This window comes from Grampus griseus (assembly GCF_964374135.1).
Source record: "Grampus griseus genome assembly, chromosome: 4".
Lineage (NCBI taxonomy): Eukaryota > Metazoa > Chordata > Mammalia > Artiodactyla > Delphinidae > Grampus > Grampus griseus.
In genome coordinates, this window is record NC_138997.1 from 86,212,609 (window position 1) to 86,239,172 (window position 26,564).

Genomic DNA, 26,564 nt, shown 5'->3' on the forward strand with positions numbered 1-26,564 from the left:
GGGACAAACTGGAAAGCACCTGTACCCCTTGTGTCTCCAAGACAATATGCATATCTCAAGCCTAGTGTGTATTTCTTCACTCTCTCTCCCAAGTATTCCCCCATTCTAACTTGGAATTACACAGGAAAGACATTCCTGGGTTGTATAGTTCCCAATATAACCAAATAGCCATAGAACAATACAGCATATACATATAGTGACTCTGATCAGGGTTTACAAACATGTCTGTAAGAGCCAATTATTTAAAAAATCTTACCTAGTCAGGAAAAATTATTGAATAAGAATTTTTGTTGTTGTTGTTTGTCTTTTTTTTGGTTTTTTTTGAGATGTGTAAGCACATACAAGTAAAGTATCACAATAACTCTGTAGGTGCATTATGTCTAATTGGGTGTAGAGTCCACTACACTGGTACATTTTTATCAAGTGGCTTTGTGTTGAGTTAGTGTTACTCATCTAACCACCTCTTCATTCATTCTTTCAACACACATTTATTGAGTACTACTGCATGCCAGATATCGTGCACATCTGATGGCTTTCTTTACAAAGGTGAAATATTTTCCTCCCTTATTTCGGGCAGATTTCATATTGTTGAAAGCTATTTTTAATCAGGAATTCATATATTCACATTGAATCGTAATTTTGGGAAAGACTGTGAAAGGTTATTCAGGCAAAACTACTCCTAAATCACTGGTTCTGTCCATATTTCCCTGGTGTAGCCTGCACAATCAGTACCAGCACAGTGAACTGACCTGAATGATGACATGTCAACTCCCAATAATAGCTGAATTAATAAACAAAGATTCTGGGGAGTGTCTACATTCGTTCTGGAAGTGGAGTCAAATATGTTAGAAAGTTGTTTCCCATTTTGATCTGAGGTTTTTTTAAGTCTATGATTTAACATCTTGTAAATGCATTAGCGCTGTGAACAGTATCGAGAAAAAGAAAGCACATTTGTAAAGATTTCCTTGCCTTACTTTGTCTTGATGTGTAAGTTGAAATTATTTTAGCTTTTAGGAACAAAAATGGTTTGAAATTTTTGCTTTTTTTTTTTTTTTTACTTTTAATTTCCCACCAGGAACACCCCTCCGCGATCAAGACGGAAAGACCATGCCATCATCCTGTATAAATAATTTCAGCAATTATTTGGGTGCTTGCTTGGGAACCATATTAAGTCCTTCTTTTTCCATATAATTGATGCCCCATAACATCCTCAGTCAGATAACAGCCTATTTTAACTCAACACAAAAGAACTAATTGAGTTAAAGAGTGAAACTGAAAGCAAGAGCAAGAGAGAAAAAGAAAAAGTTTTTTTTCAATAATCATCTGCCAATTAGACATTAAATTATTGGATTTGATCTCAAAAGGTTGTCTTTTCCAGTTACTTTCTGAGTACAGTAGAGGCAACAGTCTAAATTTGTGGTGTTTTTTGATACCTAGGCAATAGATCAATGAAGAAAATACATACGCATTTGCTTTTTAATCTCAAAAATGCAATTTTTGAATTTTTTAAGCTATAGCATGACCATAAAATTAAATAAATTTCAGTTTTTGGGTAAGCAATTCTGACTTGATATAAACATGACCTTAAATGCCTGTATTTTCAGGCCAACTTACTCCAAAACCTACCTTATAGCCATTGAAATATTAACAAACTCTCTTTCTCATGAAGTATTTTCCTTTCTTGTTTGCAAATGATCAATGCACCCAAACTCTTCTTTTCTTTGATTTTAACCTTGTCATACTTTTTTATCCAAAAATTCAAAATTTGATCCCCCAAAATGACAGATACTATTTTGACTGTACTCCTCATAAGCATTACTTCTTAATTTTCTTGTATACCAGCTGATATATTTGAAAACTTCATTTCAGTCTACATCTATCACACAACCTAAAATACCACTTATATTTTGCCTCTTTTCTCCGTGCTCCATGTCACAAAAATGTCCACTCTCTTAGTTTTGTTCATGAATTTTGTAATGTACATGATTTTCACATCAACCTCTTAACTGGTCTCATCACCAGTCTAAGTTCAACTTTTCTAAGCACTTTAAGTACATTATTTTTCCTAACACACACACACGCACACACACACACACACACACACACACACACACACACACACACGTTCCAGATCATTTGTCAGGCATGTAGCAGAACTTGGACCTGGATCCAGGTCTTTTTGATTCCAGAGTCTACCTATTCTGTTAAACTCATTTTACTCATTTTTGTCTTCCCACAAGACTGGATTTTTTGAGGAAAAGAACTATATCTTATCTTCCTTCAAATTCCCAGGGCTTACCCTGGAACAAAAACAGAGCTGTAACTCAATAAATATTTAATAAATAAATATATTTAAGTAAGAAAATTATATTGGGTTTTTCTTGCCAGATTGAGAGTAATAAAATACTAGACTATTTACCCAGAGTATATTACGCAAATGCGTTTAGCAGTACAAGAGTGCTTTACTTAGTATTCCCAGGGGTTATTAAGAATAAAACTACATATAGAATATTTGAGCAACTGTGGGAAATAGTCTGATGGTCAGAACTGTCCATGTTGACAGTGAATTCTTCATTAATGAAGTTATTTGAGCAAAATGTGACCTGATCACTGGACCTGACAAACAAACAGGAATGGAAAGAATTAGTAGACTATATACTAATTAAGGCCATCTCAACCTCAAATATTTTTTTCTATTTTGTTCTATAACTGAGTCTGTAAAATAAGTTCACTTCCTACTAGTTTTCTACAGAGAGAGGTGACAGCACAGGACATGTTTATTACAGTGTACATCGTAAATTCTTTCCATTTCAAGCATTACTTTATATCCTTTTAAAACTGATTTTTAAAAAATGTTTAAAATGTTCAAATGCAAATGACAAAACAGCAGACCTCTGGGGATGACTACGTATATTTGTGCCACAGCTGCCAATGTTAAGAAGTCCTGAAACATGGTCCAATAACATAACAAATCAAAAGTGACACAGTTAATTTAAGGAAAGGGGACAACATACACTAAGTAATCCCTTTTTTTGCTGACTTGCACAAGAGCAAACATCAGTATGTAATGATGCATTATGACACAAAATAGCAGGGGTTAGGGGCAAGCACAGACTGAAATCTTTTCTGCAGCATTTATGAAAGATTCAAAGCCACTTACCGCCCTTTTTTGCTGGTCTAAGCACGAATCAGTTTAACAGCTCAATTTACAACGTTATTGCTCATGGAGGGAATAAAAAATACACATCAGATGTTCTAAGAAATCTATGTAAGTGAGAAATTAGTAATTTTCAATTGTGCACAGTGAGAATGTTTGTTTTTTCAAAAGCAATTTGGTATCTGTAGAGAAAATGAATAAAACTTTATTCCTCACTAATAGGACAGAAGCACTAGTAGGTAAATGTGTTTCAACATAAAAATGAAGTCATTTCTCATAGTCCTGAATTAGCTCCTGCAGAGATAAAGTCATTTTAGGTTTATTTTCCTTTTTGTAACAGAAAACTTCTTCTTTTTAGTCTACTAGTTCAATGTGTTTCACATATATTTGGGCATTTTGAAACAATGAAATTGATAAGTCAAGTGGCAATAATTAAATATCAATTGCTTTAGTGGATAAGACTGAAATCAACTCTAGTCAATTTTCAGCCTGGTAAAAACAATAAGACTTCTATAATTATCAGGTTACTTTAATTGAGAAGTACACAAGCACTCAGGCCCTACTTCAGTACTCCAGTTTAAATTCCCAAGTTAGAAACAAGCAAAATTTGGTTCATTATTATAAGGAGTGTTATAGCTTAATTAAATAGAGCAGGTATCTTCAAACTTATACAAAGATATAAAGAGATGGGTAAAATAACTCTTCAGTTTTAGGAGTACTCATAATGCAGTGGAAAAAACACAGAGGTAAGTGCTGGGAGACCTGGGTTTTTATTCTGGTTCTGATACTAATTAGCTCTGTGACTAGATTGAGACCTACTGTGAGGGAATTATTTCTCCTCAGGGAGATTCAGCTTCCAATTTTCTCATATGTAAATGTAGAGTTTCAGATCCACTAATCTCCGAGGTCTCTTTCAAATAGAACATTCTGGAATTTTGTGATACTACTTTTAGATACAGTATTATTCCAAAGATAGCAAACAACATTCATGTTCCAGGTCATAGCCTCAAAATATGTGGAAGAAGAGACCAGGAGTTTTACATTCTGAGTCTGCAAACTCAAGATTTAAAACTTTAAGAAGAATGAAACAAAAGCCATGATGCTTCCTGTGTGAATTTTCACAAATTCAAGTCACTTGGAAAACATCTTAAAAATGCAGATATAGCAGGCAACCATTTACCTCTTATTAAGAGTAGAACTGGCAAGTTGGCACAGAAAGGACTGCTGAGTTAAGGTCTCTGTTGTTGGAAGGATAGTTTGGATTCTAAAGTGGCCATTGGTCAGCTGGGTGACAGTGGACAAGCTACTTACATTTGAGGGGGCTTTATTTGCCTTATTTAAAAAAATAGAGATACTTGCATTTAACTTACACATTCTCAGATTTATAGAAATAGAAACTAGTAAGTACCTGGCACTAAAAGATGGTGTCCAATGTTAATTAATTTTCCCTTTTGGGCAGTCTTTACATAAGCCACTGCAGTACTTTTCTCTTTTTTCGTTTTTGGATTTTTTGATCCATGTATTTAGGAACTGTTTGATGATAATATTTCAATGTCCTAGAAATTAAAACAGCTTTTTCTCACTTCAACTCACCAAGCTATTTAGTTCAAACTAGACTCAAACAAGCCTGCATTTAAAAACTGAAAGGTGAGTGCACTGTATACAGTACAGTATTTTGCAGAAAAAAAGAACATCTCCTTCAGAGAGCTCCTAAAGCAATGCTTTAGTGCCTTCAGTGGAACTCAACTAAGCATTGTTAGTATAAACAGTAAATATTAATCACACTGAGAATTTTTCTACATTGGAACAATAATGCATAATTTTGGAAGCTAGAGGTAGTTAATTCTGCTGCTCCTGTCAGGTATCATTACTAGAAAAACTGTAGCACTATCTTTTTCCTAGGCAGAGTAGAAAATAATGGTTACAGTTAAATATACTGTATATTTTTATATAATTTTTAATAAGTGCTAGTGTTTATATCTTGATGCACTGAAAAATGCTTCTGCCAAGATTTTCAACTTCTTTATCCCGTCTTCCATTTCTATATTGAGCTTCTATTCTTCATTTCAAAGAATAGAAGAAATCTAATATACATCAAAGATACATGAAGGCATTAAAATACTTAATAGTTACATAGACAGCATTTATAACTTTATATGTTAAGTAATGTAATTTACTTTTTGCATCATTTTTTATATTTTTACATTTGATACTTTTGTTTATACATTTTGCATTTTACTTTTGATTTAACTTTCATCTGACAAAATGATTAGCCAGTTATGTTTATGGCTAAACAATGTACTGAAAGGAACATAACTCAGCATTTTCATGGGATTGAAGTGAGCAAAATAGTGATGAACCAAGGTCAGCATTATGATCATCTTAATTTGTGTCATGCTGCTATCTTCTATTCATTTGAGAGGACATGTGTCAACACTGTTAAAAAAAATAAACTAAGAACAAAATTATCAATTAATCATAGGCCTTGTACACTCTCTGAAATGGTGGTTCTGTTGTGACCAGCTCTGTTAGCCCAACATCAACCTGAAAACACTCTCTCTGACCTCCAGAAAATTTCTCTGTAGACATATATGACTTAACTAGAGAACATTTGAGAAAGCACAAAATAATAGAAAATAAATTATTCTCAAGTGCCAAAGGAATGAAGAATTATGATATATGACAAATTGTAATGAGAAATCTACAGACTGAGTTACAGTCCCATAATAGTGAATCAATACAGGGAGCAAAGTCAGGCAAAAAAATGCAGGCTGCTATGATCCACACTTTATTCAGATGAACAAGTTCAAAGTTATATATCATCTAAGGACTCGAGAACAACGTTTACGGGGTAGTTTCAGGCAGATGGCACCTAACACTGTTTCTATTAGGGACTTTTATGGAGAATGCAGCAGTGTCACCTAAAATTTTGATTCTAGAATGATTCTGCCCAGCACAGTCTGTTTCATGTTTTAAAGAGTGGCATTACATAATATACATATGGTCAACATTTTAAAATTTTATCTACATTAGCATTTAAAGGTCTATCCTCCCTCTAAATAATCAGCTGTTAATTTTTGCTTTTTGTTTTATTTGTATGTTTTGTATTTTTAATACAAAAATAGTAAGGAAGGCTGATTGATAGGTGGGGAGGGGTGAGGAAAAACATAATATTCAGGAAGGAATGACAGAAAACAGCATAGATAATTTTTCAGAATACACCTCTGGAAAAAGTGATGCAAGCACATGTTTACCTCGTTTATAAGCAGAAAGCAGGGAAACCTCACCACTTATCAAACCAGAGGCCTAACACAACTGGTTAATGGAAAACGAACCGTTGCATGACAAAGCTGTAGTCTGGAAACTGAAGAAAAAGCTGTTCTCATGGATCTGCTTTGTGGGAAAGACTTGAGCAACAATGGGAATGACTATAGTAAATGACTATGACAATGGCTAATGTGCATTAAACTCTCCCTATATGCCCAGGTCTATGTTAAGTGTTTCCAGACACCATCTCAGATCATCCTCTCGCAGCATCTCTAAGGTTTACATGCTATTACTTTCAGCTTATTTTTAGAGATGAGGAAACAAAGACATTGAGTGACAGTCAATGCATCTCAGTCTTGGAAACACATGAGAAATACCTGAAGATGTTTCCAGGTCTGAGTTTAGACTCTCTGGGAGGTGAGGGCAGGCACTGGTATTTTTTAAAGCCAGATGATTCTAATATGAAATCTAAGTTGAGAAGCACTGAATTAAGTAATTTTCCCAAGGTAACACAATGAATGTGGAGTCAGGATTGGCAACTAGCAGGGTAGACTCTTAATGATACACTCAGCTGTCCTGTAACATACATGTGGGGAAGCAACGGCAGGCTGGAATTAATAGTGCAGTTCATACCTGCTCCCAAATTATGACAGCACCTTATGGCAGGTCCACAGCACCCTGTTCTTGGACACTGCCTGCTTTAAAAGCCTCCTGTGACTTCTCATTGCTCTTACTGTAAAGAAAAATTTATTTTACTTGGTCTACAAAGACAAAAGTCCTTAGAACCTGGCCTTGTCCTGGCCCTCTGGTTGTATCTCCCTTGGAGATGCTCATCAAGCAGTGGCTTTCCCCACCTGCTCTGTCCCTGGGTTTTCCCAGGGACTGTGGTCCCTGCTTGGATTATGCTTTCTTGCCTTCTTCCCCAAATTAATCTCTACTCTACCTTCAAATTTTTTTTTATATTTTTATTTTTATTTTTTGAGGTACGCGGGCCTCTCACTGTTGTGGCCTCTCCCGTTGCGGAGCACAGGCTCCGGATGCGCAGGCTCAGCGGCCATGGCTCACGGGCCCAGCCGCTCCGTGGCGTGTGGGATCTTCCCGGACTGGGGCACGAACCCTTGTCCCCTGCATCGGCAGGCGGACTCTCAACCACTGCACCACCAGGCAAGCCCTCTACCTTCAAATTTATATTTCAAGGGTCACTTCTCAGGCGAAACATGATTTTCACGACTAAGTCCAAACCTCTCCCCTTCCTCACTCTCCCAACCCACCTTATGGATCCTCCAAGCTTTGTATTCCTTTCACCCACTTTTACAGTTTCATTTCTTAATATATACAGGAGATTGCTGAGTCTAAGTCTCACTTCCATCACTCTCCCTGGCCCTAAAGCATTTACGTACTTTGGTGGGCATCTTTATTTCATTTTCTTTATGCCATCTTAAACTCTAGCTGTCTTATAGCAAAATTTATCTTCCTGCTTTAAAATGTAGTTCTCCTTAAGTTTTATTTGCATTAAGAACATTAACATTCTAGGGCTTCCAAGGTGGCACAGTGGTTGAGAGTCCGCCTGCCGATGCAGGGGACGCGGGTTCGTACCCCGGTCCGGGAGGATCCCACGTGCCGCGGAGCAGCTGGGCCCGTAAGCCATGGCCGCTGAGCCTGCACGTCCGGAGCCTGTGCTCCTCATGAGTCTTCGTTCATGCAGTATTTACACTTAGTTGGTCAAACCTGATAGTTGAACACTCAACATATCTCCTTAGTTTGTTGTCTTTTCATTTCCACTGCCACCCCCAAATTCGAGTCCTCATCACTTCTAATTTAGATTACTAAAACATTGCCAAACATGTGTATGGCAACACACATTAGATTCATGTGTAGAGTTTATTGCAATGATGTCTATGTCCTATCCCAGATCCAGTGAATCTGAATTTCTGTGGCTGAAGCCTTACGATCTGCATCTTAGGAAGTTTCCACATCATTCATCTGCCTGCCGGAGTCTGAGAATATTGAAACTGAAATAACTTTGTAAGCATTGTCCAAATCCCAATTCTTCCTTGCTTCAATTTAACATAGATGCTCTTTCTGCATGAATATTCCAAAGAATTGTTCTAGTAGCAAAATACTCAAACTAAAACAAATGAATTCTGAAACTCCGTTCGTTGTAGGGTTATAGAATTAAGAATACATTTAAAGTTTAACAAGAATGTTTTACTTCCTTTATGTAGTGCAAACTTATTTTTCTATATATATTCCATTTTCTACATACAAATTGCAAGACATACTTCTGAAGATTTTGCTCTGCATCAGGTTAACACATTTACACTCTTGTAGAAATCAGCTTGCTTTTCTTCCATCTAAAATACGCTCACTCTAACATATGCTTTGAATTATGAACTTCTGTGTTCACCTCAAATGAAACATTTTAATTACCCTTTGGTGAGCTCTTGAGTGGTGACAGCCAAAAATTTTATTAGGCATCCAAAAATATTAATGACAGTTATTCCATGGTTTGCTCCAACCCAATGCCATCATATGTTTTCAAAATATAGGAGGAACTCCTGAAGTGACTCTCATCTCTCCTTTTATCTCATGTATCCCATGCTTCTCAGTTTTAAATGCTAGGGAAGTCTCTACGGATGAGCCATATCCTCCAATATTTTAACAGGAATAAAGGAACATCCTGGATAAAATGTACGTCTGTGAAAATGGGCCAGATAGTGTCATCTCTTTGATCAAAACCCTCCATTCGCTCCGTATTTCACTCAGAATACAAGCCAAAGTGCACACAATGGTCTCACAGTCCTTTGCAAGATGGCGCACCAAGACCTGTCCATTCTAAGTGCCTTCTGCCTACCCCCAATTCATTTTCCTGCCACCATTCTGGCCTTCTTATTTGTCTGCAAATGTATAAAACCTCTACTTGACCTGTTCCTCTACCTGGGATTCTCTTCCTCTATATAACTCCCTCAAGCCCTTCAAATCTTTGCTGATGCCTGACCTTCTCAATAAGGCTATCCTGAAAACTTATGACCCTGTTTAAAACTGCAACCTAGTCTCCTCCCACTCTCCCAAGTCAGCTTCTCTGTTCTACTCTTTACATTTTTTACATTACCATCTCCAAATACACTATTCACTTAATTATTTACTTTCTACATTCTTCATTAACTCATTCTCCCAACTGAAATTTACATTAGAGTAGCAGTTTTTGTGTCTTTTGTTCCATGATATATCCCAAGCACAAAGAAAAGCCCCTGGCATGCTGTAGGCACTCAATCAGTATAGGAGGAAGTCAGCCTGGGATATAAAGACAGAAATCATGATACTAGTTCCCTTTGCTGATGGCTCTGGAGTATGAAACAAAATAAACAAACCAAAATAGTCATTTCAAAATTACAATTTATTTTCCCATTTTGGGCTAATTGAATGCTTTGCTGCTCAATATGTTTATAGCTTAACCAATGTACACTGTCACTCAGTTTTCTAAAAATTAAATTGTTTAAACAATGACTAGTATTACAAGTCATTTCAATGTGACAGTTTTGTGTATGTGAAATTGCCAATATATTTGCTGTAATTAACTCTATATATTTATATGCCACAGAATAAATTATTTAAGCTTATAAACTCTCTTTGTTGACTACTGTTATTTTTAATTTCCAACAAGAACAAAATAGACACAGTGCACAATAAAGTGAGGCTAGGATATGATATTATCACTTGCTGCTGATGTAAAATATTTTCCCTGAGAAAAGAATTAATAACATATGAATAAGAGAATATCAACAATATTTTGTATAAATAACATTTTTATGCAAATATATATAACATGTTTATTTATTAATAAATATTTTAGAATATATATGTGATGAGATAATGGTAAGAAGGTTATGCTATATTTTATATTTAAGGTATTGTTTAATATAAAACTGAAGACTCTATAGTTATCTTCAATAATTTTTACATCATAATTCATGCTCTGAAGTGCAATAATGGGATTGCTTTCTTTTCACATACTTTGCATGAGTATTATATTAAAAGAATATTTAGATAAATATTTATGTGTTCTCTCACAGAACACTGAAATAAATTGACTTTGAGTCTTAGCATTGTGTGCTTATTTAATAAGCCCAGCATCTTTAATGCCTAAGAAGTATCCATAACGATGAAAAAGAAAGTTTAGGTTATTATTCAGGTACAAATATAAAAGGTTACACTATCATTGATTCTGTTATTCTTTTTTTTTTTTTTGGTTTTTTTTTTTTTTTTTTGCGGTATGTGGGCCTCTCACTGTTGTGGCCTCTCCTGTTGCAGAGCACAGGCTCTGGACGCACAGGCTCAGCGGCCATGGCTCAGGGGCCCAGCCGCTCCGCGGCACGTGGGATCTTTCCGGACCGGGGCACGAACCCGTGTCCCCTGCATCGGCAGGCGGGCTCTCAACCACTGCGCCACCAGGGAAGCCCTCTGTTATTCTTATCAGAACATTCATTGTTAATTCTTTTTTTCATTCAACAGATTATTATTAAGCACCTTCAATGTGATTGGTCTGTGTTTATCATTATACTTACTATATCATACTGAATATTTCTTAACAGATTTTAAATTCTTTAAAGTTAGGGGCTATGCTTTATTTCAATTTTTATTGTACCTGGAAGCTAGTATGCTTTCAAAAAAAAGAATGTTCAAGTTAACTGAAAGAGTTGTTGAATATAGAAGTGAGCATACATTCCCTGCCCCCAAAGAGATTAGCAACTAGTGGGATGGACATCTCAAGTGAATTAATAATAATGACAATGTTACATGAAAAGATTACTGCAAAGTTGTGTATAAATTGTGTTCATGGAAGAAAGACCTCACATATCCTGCATCCAGAGCAACAGGTTGCTTAGGAAATGCTTCGAAAATGATGGCACATTGAGTTGTGAGGTAATAGATTCCCAGACAGATATGTTATAAGAACATTTCATACAAAAGAGAATTAGGAATGCCAGAATACTAAAGCAAGGCAGAATATGTTTGTGCCTCATTTTTATGTTTAGAGAAAGCAGTTAGTCAAAATACTTAATGTATATTTTTGTCTAGAGATGCAGATATATATATACATAAACATTTTTTAAAATTCCTCAAAATATGAGACTATATGTGACACATGAATTAATCATCTGTAAGATAAATCATATAATCTTACCAAACATTTGTCAAGGTTTTAATAAATTTTGCATGGGTAATATAGGTATTCCAAGTCAACAAAATAGTCTGAAAACTTTTGGATAAGACATAGTCTTTCACAGAGTGTTTTGATATGTTAATGTGTTAATTGTAAATTAACACTAGAACTGCAATTATAATCTACTCATGAGCAATAAAGGACAGACAGAAGGGAAGAACAGAGGGAAGAACTGAGGGAGGGAAAGGGAGAAAGAGAGAAAGAGAGAGAAAGAGAGAAAGAAAGGAAGAAAGAGATAAAAAGTGGGTGAAAGAAAGGAAGAGTGGGGGAGGGGGGGAGGGAGGGAGGAAGAAAGGAGAGAAGGAAGGATTTGCAGATTTGCCTCTGACTATATGCTTAATAGCGGGATAATGTGTTACTGCTACACATCCAAAATTGAATTCCTAGTATTTCCTCCCATAGTCTTCCAAATATCAGTATATTTCAACTTTTTCCTTTTAGTTTATTAGACAAAATATCTTAGAGTTATTTTCAATTTATCCACTAAATCTTTTTGGGACTTTTTACTTACATAAAAGATAAGTGTGTTTGACAGAAGTTTGTCGTTGCAACTATTATTGTTGTTGGAAAGTACAAGTATGGGCAAAGGACTGTTGCAGATGAAGAATCAAAAGTAAGGGTTATTGTACATTTGGTGGATCTGTCTGCAGCATCCAGTCAACTCTCTGTACTCTACTTATCTGTGATACATGAGCTAGAAATTTAAGCCACATTTACTCAACTCTTTTGTGTGTGGTTTTCTGTAGAACTAAGAGACTGTTTAGTGGATGGGCTTACTGAGATTTGAGAGTTTGATGTCAGAGAGAATATCATTTTATTGCCAATCACAATGCTGGAGATATTAGATTGTCTACTGCAGTGTTCAGGTGTCCATTCACTAACTTCATGGAGGACAGGCAGCTGTTATAGCATCTGTAGTTTCCAGATCCTTGGTTCACAACTACAGTGGTGTGTTTTTGAATTCAACAGTCCTTCTTGATTCTTCCCATTGTTGAGAATCACTGCATACTGCAAATATAGAAGCTCCTATGTTGGTCCAGTCCATAGTGTTGTTTAGCAGTCATTCCTTGAGTAGAAGCCAAAACTCGGTGTCTTTGGCCATTTCAAGGGTTTTTTGATTATGCAATTACTTGTAACAAAAAATTTTGTATTTGAAACAGCTGGAGTAACTTCTGCTTACTTCCTCTGATCTAGGATTTATCGTTGCATGCTGTAAGAATTCTCAAATCCTACTTGCAACTGTATTATGCATATATAGTGCCCTTGGCCTACATGCTAGTTTCTTCTGCATTAAAACTAAATTAAAAGTTTTTGCCCAGCAAAGGAAACCATAAATGAGATGAAAATACAATCCTCAGAATGGGAGAAAATATTTGCAAATGAAGCAACAGACAAAGTATTAATCTCCAAAATATAGAAACAGCTCATGCAGCTCAATATCAAAAAAACAAACAACCCAATCAAAAAATGGGTGGAAGACCTAAATAGACATTTCTCCAAAGAAGACATACAGATGGCCAACAAACACATGAAAAGATGCTCAACATCACAAATTATTAGAGAAATGCAAATCAAAACTGCAATGAGGTATCACCTCACACTGGTCAGAATGGGCATCATCAAAAAGTCTACAAACAATAAATGCTGGAGAGGGTGTGGAGAAAAGGGAACCCTCTTGCACTGTTGGTGGGAATGTAAATTGATACAGCCACTATGGAGAACAGGTTCCTTAAAAAACTAAAAATAGAATGACAATCCCGCTGCTGGGCACATACCCAGAGAGAACCATAATTCAAAAAAACACAGGCACCCCAATGTTCATTGCAGCACTATTTATAATAGCCAGGACATGGAAGCAACCTAAATGTTCATCAACAGAGGAATGGTTAAAGAAGATGTGGTACATATATACAATGTAATATTAGCCATAAAAAGGAACAAAATTGGGTCATTTGTAGAGATGTGGATGGACCTAGAGACTGTCATACAGAGCAAAGTAAGTCAGAAAGAGAAAAACTAATATCGTATATTAATGCATATATGTGGAATCTAGAAAAAGGGTATAGATGATCTTATATGCAAAGCAGAAATAGAGACACAGATGGAGAGAACAAATGTATGGATACCAAGGGGGAAGTGGGGGGGTGGTGCGATAAATTGTAAATATATACACTATTGATACTATGTATAAAATAGAGAACTAATGAGAACCTACTGTATAGCACAGGGAACTCTACTCAGTGCTCTGGGGTGGACTAAATGGGAAGGAAATCCAAAAAGAGGGGATATATGTATACGTATAGCTGATTCACTTTGTTGTACAGTAGAAACTAACACAACATCGTAAAGTGACTATACTCCAGTAAAAATTTTTTAAAAACCTAAATCATTTCACTTAGATCCTTACAAAGGTTCTTTACTGTTCTGAATTATAATGGATGCATAGTAAGCATTTATTTCAATAAATGGATTCCCATATTCTTACTATAACTGTATTTAGAAATAAATATTTACTAGACCCCTTCTGTATTCTGGATACTATTCCAAGAGCAGAAGTAATGAAGCAGACTTGATTTCTTTTCTGTGGGCCATATAGATTAGTGAGATTAGTGGAAGGATTCCAAGTAGTTAATGCATAGCATAAAAATGACTTTACTTGTTCTTGCTAACACGGGGCTACCTTAATTTTACTCTATAGCAATACATTTTATAGCTTTTTTTTTTTTTTTTGAGTAGCTAGACTCATCTCTTCCTTTAAATTGTTTTCATGACATTCTTTTAAAGATGGTGATGATGTTGGTAAATTCCCATGTCTAGAATATTTTTTCTCAATCTCAAAAAACATGCAAGACCACATGTGAATACACAAATACCTATTTTTTCACTCTCTGTTTTAAGTATCCAAGGATTTGTAAACATTAAGTAAGTAAACATTAATGTCTTTTAATATTAGAAAAAATTCACAGAGTAATGATTAATACTACTCCATATTTTAAAGAATGCTATTGAATATTGGAGGATTTTGTTTAAAGATGTAATCAAAAGTTTTGTCCCATCTCTAGCATTATGCCACTGTATTTCTTTATATTAAAAAAAATCAAACTTGAAAGCATTTTATTGCTTTCATTATGCATCTTTACTATGATACTTTAAAAAAGCCTTCCCTGCTGTTTGCAGACAATTGAATATATCCTATATGGTCTAATAAGATCCAAATTCACATGGTTTATAAGATTTGCCTCTAAGTCTTCCAACTGCATGAGCTGGCCCTTCCCCATCACTGCACTAACATTCCTATGAAAAGGTGACATAAAACCCAAATCAAAAAATATGGCTAGATACAGCTGGGACTGATGTATTTTATGGACAATTTTTATGTGTCATGATTGTAGAAACTCATCAGTTTTTCTATTTCATCTAAACAGTGGTTATGGTTTATATTAATTTATCTTAATTGAAACCAATTAGATTTTCAAAAGTATTGTGGTTGAAATTATAACCACACTGTAATCTACAGATTGAAGAACCAAGTTCACTAGTATCTTTCATAGCATAGAATTAGAAAGTTTATAGTACATAAAGGCTGGATTTATAGTTTCTTCCCAAAGAATTCATATGGAAGAGAGTTTGATTTTTTTCCTTTAATAAAGCATTTCTATTTAAAGGATGCTTTAATAGAAATACTTTTGGACTATTCAAGACTCTTTCTTTGTAGCAACAAAAACTGAACTCAAGCTGCAAATTTACAGGTTCTTTGAAAAGGAAAACTTAGAGTTTCAGTTTCAGGAATGACAGGCTCCAGGAGCTCAAATTTGTCTTTAGGAACCTGCATTTTCTCAAATCTTAATGTTACTTTTCTCTATATTGGTTTCACCCTCAAGAAGGCAGAGAGCCTCCTCTATTCAAATTTGGCTAGATAATCCTTATATCTCCAAATTTCTGTCCTATTAGCTTCATTATCCCAAATGTAGCTGTTTTTCCCAAAATTGCAGAAAATATTTTGAAACTGAATCTTACTGGGTCACCTGCCTACCTTTGAACCATGAGGATGAGATAAGGTATTGTGGCTCTGGAAAAGGAAATGGGAGTGTTTCCAATAGAAAAAGTAGTGCATGTATGCTGAGCAGGCAAAACTTAATATGCATCCAGTATTGTGGTTAGCAAAAAGTAACATGTCTAATACAGTGGTGAATCTATATATTGAATAATGGAAATGGTTATTTATATGCAAATCAATGCATCTGCTGGAGAGAAGAAATTCAACTTAAAGTAGAAAGGATAATTTTTTAGGTGGTATTTAATAGTACAGCTCATTCATGACAGGATTTTTAAACTACTTTTTAAATTACTGGACATACATACTCATCCTTTAAATTCAGAGTATACATGTAGATAGAAATTAACAGTGTCTCAGTTGATACAAAGCAAGTGCTTCTTTTAAAAGAATTCATGAACACTTTTAAAAGCTTCTCTAAAACTGGAATAGAATATTTCACACAGGTTATAATTTAGCTCAATTTTTCTTTATGATAGAAGTTATAAAACAGATATTTGTGATTATTCCTTGTATTCTATACAATATTTAATATCAAAATTTATTTATATTGTGACTTTATTTTGTATATAACAATGTAATTATTAAATCAATTATAAATTTTACATAGCCTAGGAATATACTTCTGACAAATTAATGACAGATTTTAATTTTGTAACATGGTTATCAAAAATATATCAAAATAAAACTGTGTTTTATCATTTCTCTGATTGGTTATATAAAATTAAAGGATTCCTAATTAATTTAAGATATGCTTGTAGAGAGAGCATCATAGTTACTTAATATATATACCATATCATAATATATGGTTGTCAGAGTAATTACTTTCTACTATATAACTTGGAATTTTTCAAATGGTAGTTTTTAGCACTATACTTCCATAGTAAGTCAAACTTAATCTATGGCAAGTATAGAACTTACTTGGCTGTGAGATTCTGTATGAGCTTAAATTTCATAGCTCTGACATTAAATGAATATGTTGTCTTCATCTTTAACAAATGAAAACTGGATGGAAATAAAGTTCTTGCGGTCAGAACAAGCACTTCAAATGTGTGTGTATGTGTAGTTATCTGTTTTAAAGCATTGTTCCTTCTTCCATTAATATATCAACCTTTTTATGACTGGAGAAAATAAGACAGATAATACAATAGTTAAAAAATAAGCATTAAACTCTGTAGTAATATTTTTCAAGCATATGTTGTTTCATTGATATGAAGTTGAGATGAGAAATGACACAGAATTACAGATTTTAGAGTCTTGGCTTAAATAGGAATGTACTTCATAAGATCAATATAAAAATCTTTAAATGCAGTAAATATCATATATCTCATTTATGAGAACTTCTTGCAATTTAGAACTGTTACCCAACAAGAAAAAAATGGAATTTTGTTGCTGATGTAGGTTACAGTTATATTTCTTCACTAATATCCTAGGTAACTTTGATCAAATTACCTAAATTATCTGAACCTCATTATCTTACTTTTTATAAAGGGAATAGTATTTCACAAGGTTTCTGAAACCACTAAACGATGTAATGAATGAGAAATGCATTGTAAAATTCAAAATGCTATATACATTTTTGACTTGTTGAACTTACTAAACTTTTACTGTAAATAATTTTAATTTAATAAGAGCCATGTATTTAAGCTAGAAATATTTAAAATATCCTCTAGGTATTAGAATTATTGTGATCATTTTACATTAGATGTTAATGTAAGATATTTTATTAAAATTTCCTGTAACACACCAGGTACCATTCTACCTCAGGGCCTTTGCATTAACAGTTTTCCATGTCTGAAGAGCACTCTCCCTTACCCATGTGGCTTGTTCCTCACCTCTTTTAGTCTTTGGTCAAATGTTTCTTCTTTGAAGAGTCCTTTTCTGGAACACTCTATTTAAAATTATAGCAGTCCCTCCCACACTTCCACTACTTGTCCCTTCTTTCTCTTAATTTTCTTCCTGTATTATTTAACATTCACGACCACCTGGCATAATACATAGGTATTTTATCTTCTATATCCCTGCAACTCCCCCCCCACCCCACACACACTGAAACATAAGCTCAAAAAGAGGAAGAATTTTTGGTTGCTTTGTATATTATTCTGTCAAGACAATTGTCTGGAGTATTTTAGGCAACCTATCTTTATCTATCTATCTATCTATCTATCTATCTATCTATCTATCTATCTATCACCTGTCTATCTGTATCTTTCCATTTACTGTCTATCTACCTATCTATATTTAGTTATTGAATAAAAGGATATATATTTCTTAATCTAAATTAACTATATGGCAAATTGTACATGGGCCAGCATGCACTATTTTGGTGAGTTACATCGTTTTTTATGGTCAGTATATCTGAATACATTCTTTGCACCAAACAACACAATTGTATTTTCCTGCCAGAATTATGATACTAAAAGTGAAAAAAAAGAATAGATGATACATACAGTACTTTGTATGTGCTGGGTACTGTTTAAACGCTTTACTTGTAACTCCTTTACTCCTAACAACCACTTGAGATAGATACCATTATTTTACTTCCATTTTAATAAATATTAAAACTGAGGTATAGATGGCCCATAGTCAAACTACATAATCGATTATTTCTTTGATTCTTTAATTTACTTTTGGTGAAATCTGTAATGGTTGATATAATGTTGCAGTTTTGCAACATCTAAAAAAACCACATTTTTCCCAAATCATTATTAACTGTAAACAATTCACAAATGCTTCCTTGGGCTCCTTATTTGGAACTTTTGTACACAATACAACCACTGATTAGAACAATTTTTCCATTTAGATTAGCAAACATTTTCTTATACTTGAAAATATTGGTGTTACAGTTATAAAAATGACTTTCAAATAAATTTTGAACAAAAGGTTGTGCTAAACAAGCAAGAAAGAGAAAAATAGTCAGGATTCATTCTAAAGAAATAACACAAGTTTCTATTAAGTATTTTCAGCTAGATTGCAAATGCTTCTTATGAGAAAATCTTATTCAGAGCATACATTGAAAAATGTAAGCATAGAACTTCAAATACATGGAAAGTTATTGATGTTCTGTATGCCTCATAAAGTTTATTTCTCATAATTGTTCTGCTATTAATATAAAAGAATTATACATTAAAAATACGGAGAGGGTTTTTAGATCATTTAAAATCCATTAAAAGCTGAGATAGTCTTATAATTAATTTTCTGCTGAGATGAGAATTCAGAACCTTGAAATAACTTGCAGATGGTCATTGTCATAGTGAAGAGAATCTTTGTCCTCTTCCAAGAATTATTTTACTCCTAAGTAAGAATTCAAGGTACATTTATGTCTCTCTGTTTTTTTTCTATTACTCAGGTGAGATTGGTGGGCTGGTTCTTGGAAGCAAGGATGGGTTGCTTCCCAATGTGATTTAATTTCAGTTGTGTTTATTGAACTTCAAATGTCTTTCTCATGTTTGATTCTTCTTTTTAAATGGAAATACCCCTTGGAAAGTAGGTATTTGTCAATTCTGTTTTTTTATCTTAGTTCATTTTCTGATCCTTAAAATCGTGACTGAGGGCAAGGCAATTTACTCTGTCATAATAACAATTAGGAAAAAAAGTTTTATACTGGCACATCATGATGAATGTTGTCAATAGCATACATTTTTCATTAAAAACATGTATTAGTTATTTATTGTTATGAAATAAATTACCCCAAAAATTACAGGCATAAAATAACACACAGTTATTTACATCATAGTTTCTATGAGCAAAGAATCTCTGCCTACTTTGCTGCAGTCATCACAAGGCTAGATTAGGTACCCCGCCCCCCAACCCTGTTTACACTCCTGACTGTTGGCAGGATTTAGCTCCTCCCATGTTTTTGAACAGAGTCCTCAGTTCCTCACAAGCTCCTGTCTGGAAGCCTCTCTCAGTTCCTTGCCACATGCATCTCTCCATAAAGCAGTTTACAACATGGTAGCTTCCTGCATCATAGTATGCAAGAGGGCGAGAGAGAAGGCTAGGAAGCAGAAGTTACAGCCCTTTGTAACCTAATTACGGAAGTGATATCATGTGATATATGGTGTATTCTATTCATTAGAAACAAGTCACTAGGTCCAATACACACTAACAAGGCTAAGAATACAGGGAGGCAAATTCATTATTAGGGGTTATCTAAGGAGGTGCCTACCACAGTCTTGCATATTTTCTGTCCCAATATATAGTTTGTGAGAATTTCTTCAAACGTAACACACATACTGTCTTTGACAAAAATAATACATACTGCCAGAAATAAGTTTATTACCAAATGTTGATTTTAGTGCTACTGCCAAGCACACTAGTTGTAAAATTATACATATTCTACTAACTACTATTTTGAGACCATTTTATTGGAAACAGATGATTACTAAAGGTGTTGTGTTTCCAGCACACTATTTACTCAGTGTTTGATAAGTGTTACTGATACCTATTTGGAACAGGAACATTGAAGACAGGTATGAGATATTTGGCCAAGACTTTGTGATTACATGTGAAATATTTTGACAGGAGCTATCTATAGAGAGAAAGCTATAGAGACAAAAATCAAGATTTTCTAGTCAGAAGCTAATGTGATAAGTCAAGCTAATTTTTTCTTTAAACAGCTAAATAATCTGAATGTATTTTCAAGTTCTGGTAAGCATCTTGATCTCTATTAACCCTGAGGACATCACTTAGGGTACTGAAATAGTAATTTCCAAATAATACAGAAGTTGTTTTTGAATTTCTTTACATGAAACAATTTTCATACACACAGCATTTTATCAGTATTTTCTGGTAACATATAACACACTATCCTTTGTATTATAATTTTGCTGCTATTATTTTTAATACATGTCTTATTTTCTTCTATTATAACAAGGAACCAGGATTTTGAGATTATGACCCTCATCCAGTAACGAATTCTCTGGTCTTCAGTTTCCTGGTCTCTGAATGTGGATGTTGGATTGAATGCTGTTTAACATTCCCTACAGATATATCTACTCTATTATATTCTGAACATCAGTTCCTTCAAAGAAAACTGTGTATCATTATTGTGTTTATTCTCTAATGGGATTTAGTATGTAGTAGGTACCTAACAAATATCTGGAGAAGAAGAATTAAAATAATATGAACTAACATTATTTTGATATTGGATACATTGTTTTAGAAATTTAATTAACCATATTTCACTTAGAGAGGATTCCTACGACATAAATTTTGTGTTCTCTATCATTTTGGCTTGTATTTATTTCATTTAGGTCATTTTAAGCCAGGAATATATTTTTATTTTTATGATAACTTTTATTCTCTGATTTAGTTTTTTTTCTTTTTTTTTAGAAAGCAAAACCAAAAAAGAAACCTTATTTTAGCATGATTTTATATTCTACTTCAGGAAGTTAGTATTTGTTTTTGCTAAAACTGACTTTTCACTCTTGGTAGCTAATTACCATTTCTTTAGAACTAAGGTTGTGATAGATGCCAGCAACTAGAGAGGTTTCGATTCACATTCTCATAACATATTCCTAATCAATCAGTAAAATAACAGATGCACGGAACATGTTCCTACACAAGCATATGGTAAGTATCACAGTTTTCTTAACCTCATGTTAAAAAAAGTTTTAGAAATAAAAAACAAAATTAAAAACAAATTTACCTGCTGTTTAATTCTTGCTCATCAAATATTTAATTAAAAATTACTGCTAAGACAATGTGGCAAACCATAATCTCTCTTTTCAAATATATAGAGTGGAGCAACATTAACCAGTGAAAAGTTGAAAATATAATCTAGACCTCCAGTTTCAGCTCCAACATATAAAGAACCTGGAAGTAATCATTCTCGTGCTTACAATATTGAGAACTCCTGGTCAAAAACAAGAAAACAAGGAAAGTCTAAGAATTGTCACAGCCAAGAGGAGCCTAAGGAGACATCAGTACTAAAAGTAATGTGGTACTCTGGGTGGGATCCTGGAAGAGAAAAAAGACATTAGGTATAAAGTGAGTTAATATGAATAAACTAGATAGTTTAATAATAGTGTATTCATATTTGTTCATTAATTGTGACAAATGTACTGTGTTTTATAAGATGTTAATAATGGAGGAGACTGGGCGAGGGTATATGGGAACTCTGTATAATTAGCTTCTCAAGTTTTCTGTAAATCAAAAGTATTCTAAAAATTAAAGTTTACTGCAAAGCAAACAAATTTTTTATTTTATCCATTTAGTTATGAAAGCTGTCCTTTGCTTAAGCTTTATTTTCCAGATAATTCTTAAAATGTTTTCAATTAATTTGTCCTGAGGAGAACTTGTTAGGAAATATTTAAAGAATAGAAAATTAACTACTTTCCTTGTTTTTTTTAAATAATATGCACATCTGGGAGGTATGAGTTTATCCTATAAAACTTTAGTCGTTTTTTTTTTTTTTAAACTTTGCCTCAGCTAGAGAACAAAAGTTGAAAAACAAACCCTGTTCTTGCATATTTCTCCACATCAGCACATTTTTTTTACTTGAACTTACAGATAAGTCACTATTATAAAACATCAAATGATATAAAAGGCAAATCAGCAATCAAGACAAATCCTTCCTCCCCACAGAAACGAACATGTGTCACTTTATAGAACTGCCTTAAGAATTCAGGGTCAAAATATAGTGTCTTTAATTGTTAAGGGCTTTCAAATATGGTTAAATAAAAATGATAAAAACATATTTCAGATACAAACAAGATGACCTCCCCAGAGCATATTGATTTACCAAGTGACCTCAGTTTTTCTGAAAAGAGAGAAGCAGTGATTTACACTATTTGCACAATTTTTTTCCAATTTTTATTCATATTGTATTTGTGCAAATCTTACCCAGTTCAGTTCTTTTCTTTCAAGAATCAAATCTCCTCTAGTCTGGGGCTGTAGCTCTAAAGTGATCCTAATGATATCATGAATACTCTATGTGCAATAACATTTAAATGCATATTATTTATAATAATAGCTACTAACATTGCATGAGAACTTACAAGATATTAGTATATTTCTAAGTTATTTGCAAACATTCTTAGCAATAAAGGATACACTGCTATTATCCCTATTTTATGTATTGTGCAAAGACAAGATAAAAACAGGACACAGACACAGTGAAATAACAAAGAACAACATTATATGGTGTCCCAGGTAAGGCTCAGGAGTAAATCTGAGAATACAGCTGATCTGATAATAAGAAGGAAGATCCCCTACCGAAAGAACTAGGTCATAACTGGAATATCACGTCAAGTGTCCAGGCATACAAGAATAACATGGCATACGAGAATAACATTTTGTTTGTTTCTTGAATACTCCAGGTATTTCTTTTTTCTTCTCTGGTAATTCATACTTGATGGTTCTTTCTTCTAGGAATGCTCTGTCTACAAAATTAAATGGTTTAGTTTCTTATTTTCAGGTCTCATATCAAGTGTCTTCTTAGAGAAAATGCTTTCAGACTACTAACTTACAAACTCTACAGCTACTGTTGTTCATGCTATATATGTTATCCTCCTCACAACAATTCTCAAAGCCAGAGTATTATGTTATTTTCTTTTTTTTTCCAGACAAGTGTTACTTATCTGATCTATCTGGAGTATAAGATCATTGAGAAGTCGTATCATCACTTTCTTTATCTTTTAATTTACTATACCAGGAATAGTGTCTGACACATAACAGGTGTTTGATATATATTTGCTGACTGACAAAAATGAGTGAGCAATGGATTTGGGTGCGATGTTGATGGAAATGTTTGATTGAGAGCAACTTTCTTCTTGAAACCAATTATTTCTAAATCAAGTATTTATTTTGAAAACATTTGGCAATAACATCTTATTACCTTAGAGAATAATGAGGAAAACATTTGTCTAAATAAAGTTAGACTTAAAGATCTAGACCCAGTGCCTGGCCAAATAGGTGCTGAATAAATCTTGGCTTTGTTTTTCTCCTCAGATGCTGTCTACCTCCATATGTACACACCTGGAAGCTGAATTACTTCTCTTTTTACCTTCTACTAGACTACATGTTATTAATCAGTTCATTTTTCCTATCTCTTCAAATTTTCTCTCTTCTTACTTCCTTCCATCTACACTTTCAAAAGTCTTTCATGCTAAAACCAGAATGATAATCTGCCTTCTCTTTGAATATACCCTTTGTTCTTCTGCTCTTCTTCACTATACTTCTTCAAAGAAGAAAATATGCTATTTCCATTTTTTATTATTTATACCCAGTTCTTACATAGTCAAAATCTCTCTAATTTCACCTGTTTAAATACTGTTTAAATTTCACTGTCAAAAGCAGTTTGTTCTCTGTGGCCATCCTACTTCTAACTGCAATATTTCACACCATGGACTCCTCTCTATCCGCATACATCTTGTTTACAAACTGAGGTTTTAAAAATCTCTCTTCTCTTGGCTTCCTTTTATACTCATTTTCTTATTACCCCTTTTTGTTGCTAAATCAACAAACTTTATAGCTTGGTCTAGCTCTGCCTGTACATTGTGAAGATCTCCTAATTAATCTTTTGCCTGTTTTCTTCTTTTCTTAACTCATATGGCATATACTTCCATGGAAGAAATTAATATATACAGGCCTAAACTCTCAGCCTTAAATCTTTGTTTCCCATCTCAGTAAGATACTCCATATGCGAACTCCCAAATCCCAAGAGGATATCTTTTCTTGGATGGAAAAAGATCAGATTAGACATTCAAAATGCCACTACTCAATTTTCTGTGGCTCTACTTTTTTATATATATTAATTTTCTTTTGGAATCCTTAAAAGAAGCCTTCAATACTTACTTCTTCAGCTTATATTCAATAAAATTTTATTATAATATATAATTGCAAATTACATATGATTTGAGCATTAACCACACCCATGACTAAGAAGGCTGTAAGAAATTTGCAGATACTGAAGACTTTATTTCAACCCCAATTAGTTTTCAACATCATAGCTTGCCATAAGCCACCAGGGAGTGAATTTCCTGAAGTGGAACATTTCTAATTATTTTTACTATAACCTCAACATCTATTAAATTTTGCCACAATGAAGTCTATGATTTCTGTACAATTTAAGGATTTTAGAATAATCTGGCCTAAGATAATATCAATAGACTCCTCTAATGATTTGGACCAGGAAAAAGGAGACATGACTTAATGTCACAGCAAAGTGATATCCCAAATTTATACAACATTAGAGTTTTTACAAGTGTTTTCATGATAATGTATTTCAGGTCTGAATTGTTAATGAAATCAAAATCTCAAAGCATTCTCTTGCATTCTGAATCATGATCAGCAATCTATCTGATTTTAAAGTACTGTTTTTAAAATGTAATTATGTGGAAAATTTGTTCTATCTATAGCGTGGGTTACTCTTCACTAGGGTAATACAGAAAACATATTAGTGGGTTAATTTATAATGGATAAATGTGTGTAAGAGAAAAAAAAAACCTGTATAACTATTGCCACATGCTTTCACCTTTTCTGCTCTTCCATAATGTGCCTTATATTTACCTGCAGAGATAACTCACATGTGCTTTGGATAATAGTAAACATGTCACTGGGATCAGATTAAAAATCAGTCACATAGCAGGGAAAAGAAAGGCATTTTTTGGAAGTAGAGTTCATTTCTTCACATCATTGACATGGTAATGAGACTTTTCGGTGGTAACATTTGGGGTTATTTTGCTTTACAAGTTCAGTAAGCTCTGGTCTCCTTGCCCTTCTTTAGGACGTTTTTACACTAATAACATTCGGACAAAACGTCAGTTATTTTTTCATTCAAAAGTAAATGAAAAAAGTTTCATTATATGTTAAGCATTAAAGATATGCCTCAAAATATTCATGTGCAGGAATCAGTCTGTCAATAATTGACCGACGACTACCTCAGGGCTGAAACATTACTTCCTTCTAGAAGTATGTGATTATTTATACATTTATCACTTTTTATTACTTACTGAGGATGCTCATTGATTTTGCCTCTAGGTAAATACACAGAAAGAAACTCAGCTTTAATCACCCCTCTACCTGATTGATCCTTTTATGTCATTAAGACAAAACACTGAATAAAAAGGATGACTTTAAGCTTTGATTCATAGGTCAAGGCTTACATTCCTGTGTCTCTGGAAAGCAGTTTCAGAGCTATGAAGTCATCAGTAGAAACAACTCTACCTCCCTATGGTACATACTAAAAGTTGTTTGTTTGTTTCTTTCTTTTTTTAGTAGTACAAATCTTCTTGAGTCTGTCAGAAGAATTTTATTTTGAGATGACAAGGGATCAGGAGGTGCAGGGGATCAGAAGAGGGTGATACTATTGATACTAAATAACACCCCCCCACACACCAATAATAATAATAGTAATAAAGTAAAACAATTACCAATACTTATTAAAGGATTTACTATGTGCAAAATACTCCTCTAAGTTATTTTTCAAGCTTAAATAGTTTAATCTTCATGGCAACCTTATGAACCACTGATATTCTCATCTTATAAATAAGTAAACTGAGGCACAAAAAGTCCATGCAATTTTTCCAGCATTGCTTCACTAATAAAGTGAAAGACTGGGATTGGTACCCGCATAGCTTCCAGATCTTATAATAATCAATAGAAATTTTTAGTTTTAAATGTCCATTAGGTGTGCCAGGGTACTTTGAATGCCCTGTATGGAACCTAAAGTCAGTGCCTGTAACTTAGTCTATTTGCTTTCTATCCTTTTTTTTTTTTTTCCGGTACGCGGTCCTCTCACTGTTGCAGCCTCTCCCGTTGCGGAGCACAGGCTCCGGACGCACAGGCTCAGCGGCCATGGCTCACGGGCCCAGCCACTCGGCGGCATGTGGGATCTTTCCGGACCGGGGCACGAACCC